The 17,872-nt window shown below is 39.5% G+C and overlaps 1 protein-coding gene across 4 annotated transcripts in view; it reads right to left on the bottom strand.

Annotated features, from left to right (window-relative positions):
- Window positions 1–17,872, bottom strand: part of NME7 (NME/NM23 family member 7) — a 177,985-nt gene that overhangs the window by 356 nt on the left and 159,757 nt on the right. The gene's annotated exons all lie outside the window — the stretch shown is intronic.

Here is a 17,872-nt window from a genome sequence, read left to right as displayed (position 1 = left end):
AGTGAAAAATCTAGGTTGTAGTTTGTTTTTTAAAACTGGGATCAGCTTGACGTTTAGCAGATTAGTACAGTTCATTCTGCCTTTAGATTCATAACTCAGTTCAAGTCTCTACCTTGCCTTTCTGAAAAAATAATTAGCTTTATTGTGAAATGAGGCAAAATCAGCTGAAAGTCATTTTCCAGGTGCACTAGACTTAACAACTGAGCTGGAATTTCAGTCTCACTTATCCAACTTGGGAAATGCCTAAACTAGAAACACATTTTCTGAAAACAGAAACCTTTTATGGAGCCTTCACAGTCACCTATTCTATGGATCCTCGCTGCATCTGTGACAGTACTGAAGGAGTGGGGTTTATTGAGAGAAGCCCCACTGACACGCCCTAGTATTTCTCATATTTTTCTTGGAGACAATACTACATTGATACGTATGTCAATAGTGACACAGAGTTGCAGCAATTTCGTGACAGTAGCTGAAATACACATGTAATTTTCACTTCACAGTCTTGCTTAAGTTGAGTTCTGATCAGTTTCTGTTGTTTATTTTGTAAAAATATCACCTGAGACTTAATGTATCTCCAGAGCAGCAAATCGTGAGCCCAATTAGTAGCAGAGGAAGAAAAACATTGCTACATGGAAAAGTCCTTAAATAACAAAGAGAAATAATGGAAAATAGCTCCCGTTTAACTGCAAAGAGATCTCAATCTTTGAGAAAATAAAGCAAACTGTTAAGTCAAAAGGTCAAGAAAAAACATAAGGTGAATGTCCTGAATTTAGAAGATTACAGCTCTAAAAAGTAATTATTAATTACAAGGAAGCAGAAAGTAATTTTACGCTTATTCCAAGTGAATCCTTGCTGAACTATTACAAAATGTCTTGAGTAAATTAAGCCTTGATGTGCAGTGAATCAGAACAATAAGCATAACAGGCTTGGTGTGAGATTTAGACTGAGGGAAATGAGCATGGGCTGTTGGGTAGGATGGCATCTTGGGATTCAAATATGGCCTCTACCTTCAGTCATAGAATGCTGGGCAAGTCACTTTCTTCATCTGTGTGCACCTCAGGCAACTCTCTCAAAACCACCTACTGTCACAGATGTGTCAAGATCCACAATGGTGGAGGGAATTGCCTGCTAAAGAAACACCTCCCACCCCAAGTCCTACGGCAATGTCTCATTATGACATGGAAGTTTACAAAGTCTCTGACAGAAAAATGCAAGGTATGGCAGACCTTTAGCAAGCTAGGTAAACCTTTAGTATTGAGCCAGTGATAGACTGTGTAGTTACCTGGGAACTACCTTCCATAAATTTAGAAAGGCTTATTACAAGAAGACTGGTCATCAGGAAATATACATATATATTTAATTTGTTTGGCCGCAGTAAATAAACAAATTGCCTACAAAATAACAGAAGGATTGAGCTCTACATTGGTGGAGCAAATAGAGAGATGACAATAAATCTTCTGAAATAGTCATAGGAAAAGAGAACATTTATTTAGCTTGGTGAGCAGCTGGTATTTAAATGGTACCAATTGTATATGTAAATATTGGTAAAGAAGCTATTTCTGATGAAAAAATAATCTATTTTACATAAAATCCAAGAATCACCCCCCCCTTATCCCATATGCACATATACCCATATAGATATATAGGTACATATGTACAAGAACATATATAACTATATACATACATAGATAAATCTATGTAAATATACACATCTGTACATCTCTACATATATGTGCTTTTTAAAAATCCAAAGTATGGTAGATTATATGCGTGCTTATGTATGTATGTAAGAAAGGGGGTTTCACATCTCATCTCAATGTAATCACAGAAGGTATCACTGAATGTAATCACAAAGTGTAAAGTAGGTAGCCACACGTGATTAGATTTTAATGTAATCCCTCTGTGAGGTGTGAAACTCTGATTGAGTCAAAGGGGGAATTGTGTGACTGGCTGTATGGGTGAGCTGACAATGTCTCTGGGGACTTTAAATAGCTAAAGGGATTTCAACAATTTTACAATTTGAGCCAGAAGTGGAGAGGGGAAAAAAAAGGTCTTTTGACAGGAAATCACATTTGAGTGGGGAGGGAATTTCATCTTCTCTCTTTTCCCCACCCCCACCTCCCAACTGACCACGTCATAAGAGGAAATTGGTCTAATGGGAAATGAGAGATCAAGCTGAGAATGGAAAGGCATGCTGAAAAGAGGCACAGATACTGAAAGACAATTACCCCAAGAAGAAGGTAACTTCTGGGACTGTGATCTCTAACAGAGAAATGGCAGAGATGGACTCAAAGAAGGAACATATCTTTAAACCCCAGATAAGTAGAATACTCAGCATAGAGCTGTAACCCAAAGGAGCTTCTTAAGGTCTCTACACAAGGAGAAATAAGTTCCAGCATCAGGAGTTGTGAATTACCCCTTTGCCACAAGTATCTGAACCCACTCTTTCCATGAACCTACGTATATATGTGGGAAAGTGCAAGCTTTTGAGAGGAATATTTTATACCAACTTTTCCTGCTATCTCATCTTACCAAATAAATGCCTTTGCTAAAAGCAAAGTCTACTATATGTTAATGGGAAACACACCAGTGGGGGCTCAGGGGCTACACTGTCATCCACTCACAAGGTTACCCTTCCTGAGAACAAGTTGTCCCTCTGGACACCCAACCTTCAAGTAAAAGCGCAAGTTTAGGAAAGTAACCCAGGAGTGCACATGTATACTTGTGTGTACATGCGTATATAATTATGTAGTTAGGTCTACATATAGTTAAGTTAAAAGCTTATTTCCAGTTCTATAATTCTGTGCTAATATAGAAATTTATAGCTTTAAATTAAGTTTGATTCTAGAGCAGAAAAGAAATTAAGTTTGTTTACTATTTCAAGCACCTAGTAGGCACTGGCTAGCCAAAAGTAAAAATCTGCCTTTAAGAAGACTGACTTTTCCTAGGGGGTGGGGCATATAACAGGTATGCAGATAAGGCAATATAAGGTAATTTGAGGAAGGAAAGAGCACTAACATCTGGAGGGATCAGTGAAAGTTCTTCATGGGAACTGGTTCCCTGCTCAGATATAAAGGAAGGTTGGTATTCTAAGAGGTATAGACGGGGAGGTAGCATAATATTGTGTGTATGTGTATATGTGAATAAATATATATATATATATATATATATATATATATGTATATATATATAAACACATACATATTCAAATGCACACACATATGTGTACATATGTGTGTGTATTATATAAATGTGTGTACACAATTTATTCAAGATTCCTCCAAAGAAGTAGCAGAAATAACCCATTCCAATGACCTTCTGCTCATCAACAGCAGGTGAGGCATAAAGCAAAGATATGTCTACTAGACAAATGTGTTCGCCACTGTGTGATAGAGGAGATCAAAATGGAAGAGGGAGTTCCTGTGAATGATGAGGTCCTCCAGAATCTCCTGTTTGCAAATGATATTGTACTGATTTTTTTTAAGGTGTAGAGCATTTTTGTCCATAGTAGATTTGCAGTTTCATGTATAATCATCTTTTTATTGTAATATGTTATGGAAATGTTTGTTTTATTCCATAAATTAAAAATAAGATTAAAAGAGAAAGAAAGAGAGGTCAAGAATCAAAGGACTTTTGCCTGACCATCCATCCACAAGGGAAAGACCAAATGGATGAAGAATGTCTATTGCCCAGTAAAATGGGTGGGCCTTACCAATGGGTGGGCCAATTGCCTGTCAGTGTAGGGTCAGAGTTGGAATGAAATGAAACACTTATAGTTCACTCAACAGTTAAAGGAAGGAGGTTTACTTAATATATAACAGAGAAATTATATTAAACAAGGATAATGTAGTATTTAGTTCAGTTATATGTTGACACTCCTTGATTTTGTTAGCAGGGCAGGTGTGGTGACTCATGTGGCCCTGGGACATCCGCCAAGGTTAAAGGCCCCCAGCACTACATGGGTGGTCTTTGTTTTGCCATTAGGCAACCAGGAAGCCATATGGCTAGAGGCTGCCAGGAAGCTGCACCAATGGCTTAAGCCTTAACCACCTGAGTCAATCAAATCTTAAGGACAGCTTCCTTGCCTTTTAGGGAAAGAACTAGTTTAACTTATATGGAGGATGTGGGGGAGGAGCACAGACTCTGATATACAGTGATCCTATCATACTTAGATGCACAACATGCATTTCGATAAATAAGCTGTGGAGTCTCCCCATCAGTGTGTGCCTATGTATGTGTGTATGTTTACACATATATACATATATACACATACATACACACATGTATGTATATGCATATGACAGATAGTACAGCTTGATGAGGTGGGCCAGAGCTAAACAAGGGAAGGAAAGAAGGTAGGATTGCCTTCAGCAAACTGCAAAATTCCTTCAATGACCTCAAGTTTCTTATAAAAACAAAGGCCCATTTTTTGATATCAACATTTCTACCAGTGACTTTGTATGGTAGCAAAACATACACTATAACAGACTCCAAAGAATTAAAGATGAATGTCACAAAGAAGGCATCAGAAAAGAGCATGTAAGCAAGCATGGAGAACTTCAAAGACAACCAGGAGTAAAAGACATTACCAAGGAATTGTATGATAGGAAGAAAAGATGGGCCGGTCAACGGCGAGAGGTGGGGGGAGGGTAGACTGCCAGAATCCTCTGTTGATTTCCCTATAACATCTGAAGGAAGCAAGAAAGGGTCTCCAGCACATTGTAGGAGAGCATGAACAAGAGATGTAAACTGGATAGGCAATGATGAGACGAGGGCTGCATCACTGCGGGAACTTCCAAATGAGTGCCTTCCCAGATGCATCTGACCAGGAAAGGAGGTGGCCTGATTAGATTAGGAAGAATGAGAGAACAGGGTATAGTTCGTAAAGCGCTGAACTCAAGCCAGGAAGACCTGGGTTAGAATCCTGCCTCAGCCACCTCCCTGCTGCATTATCTTGAGCAAATGCCTTCAACTCTCTTAGCCTTAGCTCCGTTGTCTTTAAAATGAGGGATGTGGAGTTCCGAACCCGTTAGGATCCCTTCCTATTCTAAAACCTGTGATCTCTTTTAACTCTCAATCTATGATTTATGGATTTAGATAATGAGACCTGGACAAACCAACGTATACACTAGTGTCCTCATGATGCCTGAACAAGTAGGTCTTTAGCCCGGGGGAATTTATCACAAAGCACAGACAAAGGCTACACAGGACAAGATGCAGCCTGCTTCGATGGGGCAGCGACGGGATCAAGCTAGAGGCACCAACTTTCAAAAGTCTCTTGGAATAATGGATTCCTAGTACGGAAGCATGTGGAGCACAAGGTGCAGGAGGAGCAGAAAGCCACAGAGTTTTGTTCCATGACTGTCTGGGTAAAATCTAATGTGAGCCCTAGCTACCTCAAAACAATAGAATGCTTTGTTTGTTCAAACTGTAGGGAACTGCCCCAACTCCCTAATTAAAGGTACTATCAGTGATTGAAAGATTTTGATAGCTGGGCTTTCATCTACTAAGGTCCAAATGATATCTCATGGTCCTGATTCTTAAAGGATTATGAAACTTTTGGTCTCTATTATATTTACCCTGTGAAGCGGAACCGAGTGAGATTATCTTGAAAATTCAGGAATAAATGCTTTGTGAATATTGAGGGAAACCATCCAAGGAGCACTCAAGAAGGGTTTTAATCAAGGGAGTAAACTGATCCTTGTTTCAGGATAAATCTCTATTTATAATATAAAACTTTCCAAGAGTGAGCTAGTCATATTCAGAAAGATGTTATCTCTTATTCACCAGGATCCAAGCAGTGAAAGATGCCCTTTCCTGAAAGCCACTTGTCCTGATTTTCCAGAAACTCTAGATCTTTAATTCAGGCATGGCTGAATCACAAACACCACAGAAAAAGTCAATTTTCAAGAATATTCAAGGCCTTCTACAATCAGCCTTCAACAACAGCTACCACCACCACCACTACTACCACCACCATCACCATCACCACCACCACTACTATGGAAATAAGTATTTATTAAGCATTTACAGGGCAGCTAGGTGGCGCAGTGGATAGAGCACCAGCCCTGAAGTCAGGAGGACCTGAGTTCAAGTCTGGCCTCAGACCAAATACTTGACACTTACTAGCTGTGTGGCCTTGGCCAAGTTACTTAACCCCAATTGCCTTAGAAAACAAACAAACAAACAAAAAACATTTACTATGTGCCTGGTACCATGCTGAGCATTTTACAAATATCATCTCATTTAATCCTCACAACAACCCTGAGAGGTAGGCATTATTAGTATTATCCCCATTATATAGATGAGGAAACTGAGGCAGAGGATAAATGACATATCCAGGGTTCACATAGCTAGGAAATGTATGAAGCGGGTTTATCTTGACTTTAGGCCTAGCACTCTATCTACTGTGCCTCCCAGATGCCTCAATATTACTACTACTACTACTACCACCACTACCACCACCATCACCACCATCACCACCATCACAACTTCTACTGTTACTGCAATTGTAACTATAACCCTGATGATGACAATAATATGAATTCATATGTTTGTAGCACTCCTTCCAACCTATGAGTACTACTGGTCCACAAATACATCCTGCATTTTGCCATCTCTGTGTCTGTGCTCAGAATATTCCCTGCTCTTGGAGTACTTCCAAAATGCCCATAGTGGAAATCTTACCCAAGTTTGTAGGTTCATCTCAAATGCTACTGCCCCCTACACAGGCTTCTTTGTTGATCCACCTACTCTAATCAACATTGGTTCCCTCCAACCTTTGAATTCTTATAGTATTTTGTTTATATCTTTATGACCTTTCACATTATAATTTATATCAAGGTTATCTGTGCACAAGGTTTATCTTTCTGGCAGCTCGTAATATTTTCTCCTTGACCTGAGAACTCTGGAATTTGGCTACAATATTCCTAGGAGTTTTCCTTTGGGGATCTCTTTCAGCAGGAGATTGGTGGATTCTTTCAATTTCTATTTAGCCCTCTGGTTCTAAAATATCAGGGCAGTTTTCCTTGATAATTTTTTGAAAGATGATGTCTAGGCTCTTTTTTTGACCATGGCTTTCAGACAGTCCAATAATTTTTAAATTTTCTCTCCTGGATCTATTTTCAGTTGTTTTTCCAATGAGATATTTCACATTGTCTTCTATTTTTTCATTCTTTTGGATTTGTTTTACAGTGTCTTGATTTCTCATAAAGTCATTAGCTTCCAATTGCTCTAGTCTAATTTTTAAGGAAGTATGTTCTTCAGTAATCTTTTGGACTTCCTTTTCCATTTGGACAATTTTTCTTTTTAGGGCATTCTTCTCCTCATTGGCTTTTTGGACTTCTTTTGCCATTTGGGTTAGGCTATTTTTTAAGGTGTTATTTTCTTCAGTATTTCTGGGGGTCTCCTTTAGCAAGCTGTTGACTTGTTTTTCGTGATTTTCTTGCATCACTCTCATTTCTCTTCCCAGTTTTTCCTCTACTTCTCTTACTTGCTTCTCAAAATCCCTTTTGAGCTCTTCCAAGGCCTGGAACTGATTCATATTTTTCTTGGAGGCTTTGGATGTAGGAGCTTTGACTTTGTTGTCTTCTAAAATTGTATGTTTTGATCTTCTTTGTTACCAAAGTAAGATAATATAGTCTGACTCTTTTTGCGCTGCTTGCTCATGATCCTAGCCAATTACTTGAGTTTTAAACTCTTTGTTAAGGTAAGAGTCTGCTTCCAATGTGGAGAATGTACTGTCCCAAGCTTTGGAGATTTACACAGCTGTTTTCAGAGATACCTGTAGGGACCTGTAAGTTTTCAGTTCTTGCAAGGTGGTATGATAAGGGGCGAGGTGTTAACTCCTTTCCTGGCCTGTGCTGTGGTCTATTAGTGACCACAAGCACTCCTTTCTGTTCTGGAACTGTAAGAAAGGTCTACTCTCCACTGCCACTACAAGCTCCACCACACCAACACTCCTCCTCGCCCCAAGACTGCCGCCCAGAACTGTGACCCAGATCCAAGCAAGGGCAAAACAAGAGATTCCTGCCTCAGCACTGGCAAAGACATCCCTGCAATCCCCCTCTGATCAGCCACTTGATTCCCCCTCAGTCTGTGGGCTGGAAGCTCAGGATGCAGCCACCGCCCCAGCGACCCTGCTCTGCGCTCTGAGACCTAGCTCCTCTCTCACTGCAGAAAGAGACTTTTCCCACTGACCTTCTATGTTGTCTTTGTGTTTGTGGGTTGAGAGGTCTGGAAGCCACCACAGCTGCCCGAGATTCAGTCCTCTGAGGCCTGCTCCAGGTTCGCTGCAGCCTGCACGCCCATGCCGCACTGCGCTCTTCTCCCCACCTGGCATGATGCACCTTTCCAATCAATCATCAAGACTGTCTTGGGCTGGAAATTCGCTTCACTCTGTCTTTTTGTGGGTTCTGCTGCTTCAGAATTTGTTTAGAGCCCTTTTTTTATAGATATATGAGGGGGTTTGGGGGAGAGCTCAAGCCAGTCACTGCTTTCACTCTGCCCTCTTGGCTCTGCCTCTCCAGAAGGTTGATCTTCTCTGACCAGACTAGAGGCTACGGAGAGTAGGGACTGCACTCAATCCATATTCAAATCCCCCTCGGCCTTACATATAGTAGATGCTCAAAAATATTTGTTGAGGTGAACTAAGCAAGAACCCTGACACATTACTTCAAGCCTGTCACAATGTGAAGCTTTGTTTCCTGGGTTACTCTGGCCAAATAATTCATCACCCTGTGGTCAGCCTGCATTTAGTCAGGCTTATCTTGAGCTAATAGACAAAGCCTGTCAAACTGTATCCAAAACATAGCCACATGCAGCATATTATATTTGGATCGACACTTAGGGAATTAATTAAATTTTTTTAAGGTGAAAATTTACTGAATATCCAATCATAAACATTATATTCAGTCAACAAACAGGCCAAAGAAACAAAACTTAACTAAACTGATTATTTTTTAATTGACAACTACTTTACCTAAAACAATACAAACTTTGCAAAGGGATCCATTTAATCAAACCTTTCCCCTTATCCTAAAAGGCAAAACAACCTTTTCAACCTTAGCCTCTTGGCTGCAAAGGCATATTTCCAACGGGAACCTGATCTGCTAACAGCACACATTGAGAATGGCCAACAACAGAATTCGAGGACTGGTGACCAGTAGAAACAGATCCTTTTTAACATTTAATGTTTTAATTTTTTTTGCTTTCCATACCTATATCAGCCAGAATAGCAGAGTCATGTATATGGGCAGGCCCACAGAAAACAAAATGTGCAAGGGAGTCAAAGAGGAAGGGGTGGGGGTCTTCTGGAGGTTATAATGAGAAGGATGGAAAGCACATCTAATTCTGAAAAGAACTGGACTCCTCCAAGGGCAAGGGCTATCAGAGTAGGCAAGGCAGAACTGTGGAGAGTGTCTGGAAGACAATGGTAGAGTGGTCCCAGGCTGTGGTGTGACCAAGTCATTGATTAATCTCTTTCTCTTTCCTACACCTAAGCCTTCTGGAAGCAGCAAAGGGGAAGTGAGTAGGAAATGGAGGATAGAAGAGTATCAGTGGTGGGGGTTTCTGCAACAACCAGGGTTCCCCATAGATCGGAAAAACTTCCTCCAAATCTGGAAGACTCCAAATTCCAGGAGCTTCTGGTATATTGGAACACATTACATAGCTACACCTATGATCCATATTGTATACTAATATTTGTCAGAGATAATGAGGAAAGAAAGAAATTCAAAAAGAATTCAGGAAGATGCTTTAAACCAAGTCAATGTATATATTGATACCTGGTGACTTCAATGCAAAGGTGGATATGGGGAGGGTCGAGAAAAATGCATTGGGAAAATACAGTTCAGGGCTAAGAAATGAAAGAAGTCAAAGTTTCATAGACTATTTAGAAGCCTTAAGCCTGATGTAAGTAATGAATATCTCAAGAAAGGAAGCAGAAGGCATTTGACATGGCATACACCACAAAAAAAAATCTCAAAAAATGGAATTGACAACATCTTAACAGATGGAAAAACGGGTTACTGATGTGGGAGTCATTTCTGAATCAAATATGTAAAGACTCAGAGAAAAGAGAAAAGTAAGTGAATGAATAAGAAGAAGGGATAAAGATATAGATTACATTCAATTACAACTCAAAAGTGAGGCTGGTGACTTTGCACAGCCCTCTCTCACTCAAATCCAATTCATTTGCATGTCATGGCATCACCTCCCTGATGTCATAGTCCTCTTCAAGAACGAAAGAACAGCAATGGCAGCAGCAGCAGCAGCAATTACAACTCAAATCTGACCTATTCAAACCAGTCACTGACACCACAAAAAAGAGAAATGTCTGAACTCATTAACTCTAATTGTCACCATTTCATTCAGATTAACCAATGTAGTTAACACAATGAGGGGGCCCAAAGAACCTAGAAACTTCCTTATCCAGCAACAAATCTGATCAACTTGTCAAGTAAAAAGACATGATAGCCAAAGGGTAGCATGAAATTAGAGTACAAATTTATTTGCAAAAGATTACCCAAGGTAATTGTGGAACATTACAAGCAGCACCGTTATCAAAAAAGCAAAACAAAACAAAACCAAACCAGCCCAAAACAATGAAAGGATATAAGTCTATGGAAAGTTTAGTGTGAGACCTAAGTGAAACCATCCCTACCGAATTTATAAATGAAACTTGAATAAAGAAAGCAAATTGATAGAAAATGGATCCGACTTTTCAGGGTTTCTGAATGATTAACAATAGAACTACCACATTTGGACTCTAAGACCATATTGCCCCATTTGACGAAATGGAAATGACAGTTAAGAAGATGAAGTCTGGAAAGAATGACTGGACTAGACCAAGTACACACACATGAAATCCAAGCTAGAGAAAACATAATTCTCAAAGCTCTGAAGGATCATATTTAAAGATATCTAAAGTGGAAAATATAAAATTATTGTAAAAACCTCATGTATAGGATTATTTCTTATTTTAAAAAGGCAGCCACACTAATCAATATGCCTCCTTTCTCATCCCTATAAAATGACATTGAGAATGACACAGTTATCATAGGTATCCTTGATGAAAACATAAGAAAGGAACAGGCAGATTCCTTTGCAAATGCCTTTCTACTACAAATCACATTTCCAGTCACACAAATGGATGGAAAGTATAGAAATGCAAATTTCCACTGTATTTACTGTTTATTGATTACAGAACAACTACAAAAACAAAGTATTTAACTTCCTGAAGAATATAGTCTTAAAATCTCTCTTCTAGCAAGGTGTCTCCCATGCATATACTAAGAATCCTGATAGAAGAAACCACAGAAATTACTTTGTTCAACACTACCCTGGTCATCAACATCAAACAGGGAGACAAAGGTGTTTGCTACTGGAGAAGGTTCAAATGGAGAAGGAATTCCCTACAGCTGATGAGGTCTTTTTTTTGGCTAATCAATGGGGTTAAGTGACTTGCCCAGGGTCACACAGCTAGTAAGTGTTATGTGTCTGAGGCCGGATTTGAACTTATGTCCTCCTGAATCCAGGGCCGGTGCTCTATCCACTGGGCCACCTAGCTGCCCCAAGGTGATGAGGTTTTGCAGGGATTCTTGATGATGGACAACATTTTCTGAAGCACACCAAGCCAGGAGACACTAAAGGCCCTCTTTAATGAGATCCAGTCAGGACAGATAGATAAGCCTAGGAATCCACCAGAAGGCAGTGTGACATGGTAAATAAAGGGACAATCTTGGAGTCAGGAAGACCTGGGTTCAAGTTCTACTACTGACATTTACCACTAACAAGACCATGAATAAGTGTCCCAGGCAACTGAAAAAGACCCTAAATTACAGACCAGTTGCTAATCTTTCAGGTCATTCCCCTTTTCCTCTATAATTTGCTGCAAGTGAGATCTTTGATCCTCTATTATTCTTTTGATAGCTCTCATGGCTAGGTCTAATAGCAACCTGCCATGGGGAGGGATTCCTGAGCGAGACAAAATAGTCTCAAGGGGGCAGGTCCTATGCCAGTCAAACAGTGCCCTTCTTCCGTTTCATTCCTTACCAATCATACAATTATATAGGTTAAAGGAATGCTAAGAAGCCAAGGGTATCCAGACATAAGGACTCAAAAGCCTTGGAAAAAGAGTTATTACTTATATCAAGTCTAGTTATCCACATGAAAGGGCTTAGAAATCATAATGGACTCTTTTTGACAGGGCAATGTAAGATAAAGGTTGTCCCTGACTGACCTTGCTGTTACAGATCCCAGAAAGTACCCCGATTGGCCTTATAACAGAAGGAAATTGAATTAGCTTGGATTATATGTCTACTCTTTTGTATCTTAGTTTTCCCTATTTCAGGTTTTAATCAGAAACTACATTATAAAGTGCTTTGAATCCAGATAAGGCTTCAAATATGTAAAATAACCAAGAGAACAGAAGTGCCACAGAACAAAGCAGAAATTCAGTCCCATTCATCCATAGCTGCCAGAATGGTTTTCCTAAATAAAGCCTAAGTCTGACCATGTCACCTCCTGGCTCCTTGTTTTCCTTCTACCTCCAGGACCAAATTTTAAATCCTCTCTTTGGCATTTAAAGCTCTTTACAACCTGTCCTCTTCCTACCCACTCTTCTCACAGTTTGCTCCCCTATACATACTCTGTGGTCCACCAATGCCAGCCTGCTCACTGTACTTGAACACGATGCTCTGTCTCCCATCTTTGTGCCTTTGCCCCGGTCTTCCCCCAGGCCTGGCATCCTCTCTCCTCGTTTCTGCCTCTTAACATTGTTGGCTGTTTTCAGGCTTTAGCTCAAATGCAATTTTTTTCAGAAACAGGCCTTCCAGGTCTACTCTCTACCTCAGCATACCTATGGTTACTTTGCTAATCTCATCAATTCTACCTCCTCAACATCTCTCAGCTTCAATTCCCTTCTCTCCAGTAACACAGCCTCTACCCTGGTTTAACCACTCATCACAGCCCACCTGGATTATCAGAACAGATGCCTCATTGACTTGCCCTCAGTGGTTCCCTCTTGTCTCTAAGAGAAGATGCAAAGTCCTTAGCTTAGCACGGAAAGCTTTCCACCGTCTGGCTTCCACCTACTTCTCTCACTGTTGCTTCTTAGTACTTCCCTTCAATGTACTCTTCAATCCAGGCAAACAGCCTGTCCCTGAAATTCCACCTCTCACATGGGTGCTTTTCCAGGCTGGCTGGCTACCCCCCTCAACCTGGGATGCCCTCCATCCTCGTATCTGCCTCCCAGAATATTGAGCAACTAAAATATCTAAAAGATGGATTAGCTTCTATAGGAAAAGAGACTAAACAGAAGGGGCCTTACCAGTTCACCAAGTTGAAAGTTAGATAGATATAAAAGTGTATAATAAGATGCACGCTACAGACAAGGTGAATGTGGATTTATTCACCCAATTCTGTAACTAGAATTTTATATAAAGAGACATATGTAAAGGCATAATTGGAGAACATGAGGACAAATAAGAAAAGTTCTTTATTCAGTGAACAAACATTTATTAAGCTCCTACTGTGTACCAGGCACTGTGCTAAGTGCTGGAGATTCAAAGAAAGAAAAAAAAAGTCCCTGCTCTCAAGAAGCTCATATTGCAATGGGGGAAATGACATACAAACAAACATATACAAACCCATCATATACGGGTTAAATTGGAGATAACCTACTGAGGAGAAGCACTAGAATTAAGAGGGATCAATGAAGGCTTCCTATAGAACGTGGTTTTTTAGTTGGGATTTGAAGGAAGCCAGGGAAGCGAAGAGGCCGAAACATGGAGTGAGCACATTGAAGGCATGAGGCACAGCTACTGAAAAAGTCCAGGGTCAGGAGAGCCTTGTCCAAGGAACAGCAAGGAGGTCAGTGTCTCTGGATCACAGAGTGTGTATATGGGGGGAAGGAAGGACGATGTAAGAAAACTGAAGAGGTGGGGGGGGGCCATGCAAGGTTCTGAATCCCAGAAGATTTTATATCTGATCCTAGAGGTGATAGGGAGCCACTGAAGTTTACTGAATAGGGAGAGACATGGTCAGATCAGTGCTTCAGGAAGATCATTTTGGAAGCTGGAGTGCAGGATGGACTGGAGCGAGGAGAGATGTGGCAGGGGTAGGAAGGATGCTGCACAAGTGGGGTGAAGCATGTCTGAGGGCCTCCCTAAAAGGCAGTCACCAATGGGGACAGCACCTCTGCAGCCTGCAAGGGGAGGAGAGGAGTGCACTGAGTGCAGGCATAAAGAAGGTGAAACATCACAGGGATCTTTCCTAAGAGGTCTTAGACATCACCCAGCCCAACCCATCACTCTACAGATAAAGAAACTGAGGCCCAGGAGAATGAGTGACTTGTCCACGGTCACAGAGCTAGGGAGGAGCAGAGCTGGGGTCTGAACTCAGGCCCTCTCATTAGAAATGCTGGGTTCTTTCTGTTCCTGCAGGTTGCTTAATGTCACAGGGGACAGCTACCCTATTCTCCTAAAAATTTTCCTTGGCATCATTTCAAGTGTAGAATTGTGGGCAGGATGAATCATAAGTTTGACTGAACTTCTAATATTTTTATGACAAGTAAGAATTTATTGTATTTTTACTCACAGTCGTCATTAGAGTATGGAGAAGCCGGGACAGAGAAGGCAGTGACTCTGCCACTTGGTGCCAAAAATACATCAATCTCATTTCTCCAATGAGAGTGCATAGTCCTTGAACAGAACTGAGTCTCGTACTTCTGTACCTTTCACAGTGCTGAGCATGCTACGGGTGTCTAACATATACACGGTGACCAAAAGATACCCATCTCCAGTGCTCAGCACAGTCCCTGGCATCTTGTAGGCACTTAATACATGTTTACTGAGAGACTGATTGACCGTCCTGTGCTCCCTCTTTCCCTTTTTTCATATTTCTCATTCTTAGCCAGTGACTAAAAGAGTACACCTCCAAACACTGTGGGTTCTGCTTTCAGCCACTGACTCTGATCTAAGACTAAAGACCATGTGGCAAACAATTTCAAACTACAGCAGACCAGCTACTCCCAAGGCCAGGGAAGGCAAGACAAGAGCTAGCGCCAGGTTGGCAGTGGAGAAACTGGGAAGGCACTTCCAACAGATAAGAAGTAGAGGATGATATTCCTTTTAATGGAAAGGAGCAGGTAGGCCTTATAACACTACTCAGATATGACCAAAAAAGATTTTTGTATGTAATAAAAGATTACCTAACCAACTCTTTCAAAATATACTTTCAACTTAATTTACTCTCCAACTATGTCCACATGGTTCATAAATAAAGATGGGTTTCTGGTATCACCTAAAAATATTACCTAGTTAAAAGTTTTATCAGGTTAAATCTCTAGGCCAGACATGACATTGGTTCCTTCTTTGTAGGTTTATCCAAAACTCAAAATCTGATTAGTCCAGCCTAGAATTAGGATAATTCATTTTCATTATTTTACTTTTAAAAAAAAATATATTCATTTTAAACTTAAATACAAAATGACAAAAGGAAAAAAAAAACACCTTTCTATGTACACAGCAGAACTTAAGAGAGGATTTAATATAAAACAATAAATTTACATTTCAAGAAAACCTATAATAAATACTATATGTTGTTTTTAAAGCTCCCCACCTTTTCTGTGCTTGATTCTAGGTTTCTTTTTTCTGCTGTACACTTTTATTTTATTTTTTTCTCTCTCCCACCCCCACCCTAGAGAAGGCTACAATTAAATGTGAATATATACATATACATACACATCTATACACACACACACACACACACACACACACACACACACACACATATACTGTGTCCATCCTATGCATATTTCTATTTTGTCAGTTTTTTCTCTGGTGGTGGATAGCACCTTCCTTCATGGGTCTAAATCTTTCCATGTTTTTCTGAACTCATCATTTCTTATATCACAGTAATACACACAGCTAGTTTAGCCAGTCCCCAACTGAAGGGCTTCTATCATTTCAGCCAAACTAACGGGTGTTGGACAACATTGCAAAGTTGTTTTAATTTGCATTTCTCTCCTTATAATGAGTTGGAGCATTTTTTCAAATGATTATACATAGTTTTGATTTTTTTCATCAAAAAAATATCACTTCACCATTTTTCAATTGGGGAATGACTTGGATTCTTATAAATTTGACAGAATTCTTTATATATTTGAGAAATAAGACCTAAACAATATTGAATAATATTGGTGACACATAGTATAGTTTCCCTATTTTATTTTAACTCTGTATCTCTCATTTTTATTGTGTTTCCTGAAAGTGACAAATTGCTGAATTCAAATTTTTAATCCATTCTATCTGTTTCAATTTTATGGGTAAATTCATCCCATTCACATCCAAAGTTATAATTGTTTGTGTATTTCCCTCCCTCCTTACTCTTCTGCTTTACTTCTACCTGCTACCTTGTCCTCCCATTCTTTAATCTGCTCACCACTCTAAGATTCCCTCCCTTAGTCTCCCCCCCACCTTCTATCTTAATCTACCTATCTTTCAAACAGTTTCTCCTTCCCTCTCTTCCCCTTCTAACTCTTAAACTACACATCCTTCTAAAAGTCTCTTACTTCTTTCTAAATTTAGAAGACTTTTATATCCTTCTATAAGACATATATTGTTCCCTCTTTTCAACCCATTTCCGATGAGAACAACATTTCAGCACTAGGGGCCCTTCAGCTCCACTTGCTTCTTCTGTATCAATTCTTCCTTGCGTGCCTCATTTGTGTGAGACAGTCACTCCCTTTTTATCTCTCTCTATGTAGTTCTATTTTTTAGAATCACTCCATCACACATAGTTCAGCCCAAGCCTTTCTTTCAAACTATCCAAACAATGATGACATTCATATTGATAACATTTTCACATATAAGAAGTAAACAGTTTGACCTTATTGAGTCCATTACAATTGGTCTCTAATGTTTACCTTACATTTCTCCTGGATCTTACATGTGAAATTTTCCATGCTGTTTTTGTGTAGCCGAAAGTCTTTCAATTCCTTAAATATCCATTTTTTTTCATTCAGGATTATACTTAACTTGGCTGGGTAAGTTATCCTTGGTCATAACTTTTGCTCTATAAAATATAGTGTTCTAAGACCTTCAACACAGCAGCTGCTAACTCTTGTGTAATCCTGATTGTAGCTCCATGATATTTAAATTGTTTTCTTCTTGTTGTTTGCAATATTTTCTCCTTAACCTGGCAGCTTTGAAACTTGGCTATGATATTCCTCTAAGCTTTCCTCCTGGGATCTCTTTCAGGTAGTGATCAGTGGATTTTTTTCTATTTTTGCTTGAACATCTTGTTCTAGAACTTTAGGGCAATATTCCTTAATAATCTCTTGTAATATTATATCAAGATTCTTTTTTTGATCATAACTTTCAGGTAGTCCAACTATTCTTATTGTCTCTCCTCAATCTGTTCTCCAGATCAGTTGTTTTTCTGATGAGATGTTTCACATTCTCTGCTATTTTTTCATTTTTTGGATTATGTTTTATCATTTCTTGGCATCTTATAATATCATTAGCTCCCCTTTGCCCAGTTCTAGTTGTTAAGGAATTATTTTCTTCCTTATGTTTTTGGTTCTTTATTTCAAGTTGGTTGACTTTCTTTTCATAATTTTCTTGAACTGTTTTTATTTTTTCCCCTATTTTTTTCCTCAGTCTCTCTTAATTGATTTTTAAAGTCCTTTTTAAGTTCTTCCAAGAACTCTTTTTGGGCTTGTGACCATTTGATGTTTCTCAATGAAAAAGGTGTGGCTCTTTTTTTTAGCTCTACTATCTTCCTCTGAATATGAACCCGGATCTTCTCTATCCCAGTAGTAGCTCTTTTATGGTTACATTCATTCTCCTCTGCTTCTTCATTTTTATTT

This window comes from Phascolarctos cinereus, unplaced genomic scaffold (assembly GCF_003287225.1).
Source record: "Phascolarctos cinereus isolate Bilbo 61053 unplaced genomic scaffold, phaCin_HiC Scaffold_5;HRSCAF=322, whole genome shotgun sequence".
NCBI classification, from domain to species: Eukaryota; Metazoa; Chordata; class Mammalia; order Diprotodontia; family Phascolarctidae; genus Phascolarctos; species Phascolarctos cinereus.
This window is presented reverse-complemented; position numbering and strand designations above follow the sequence as displayed.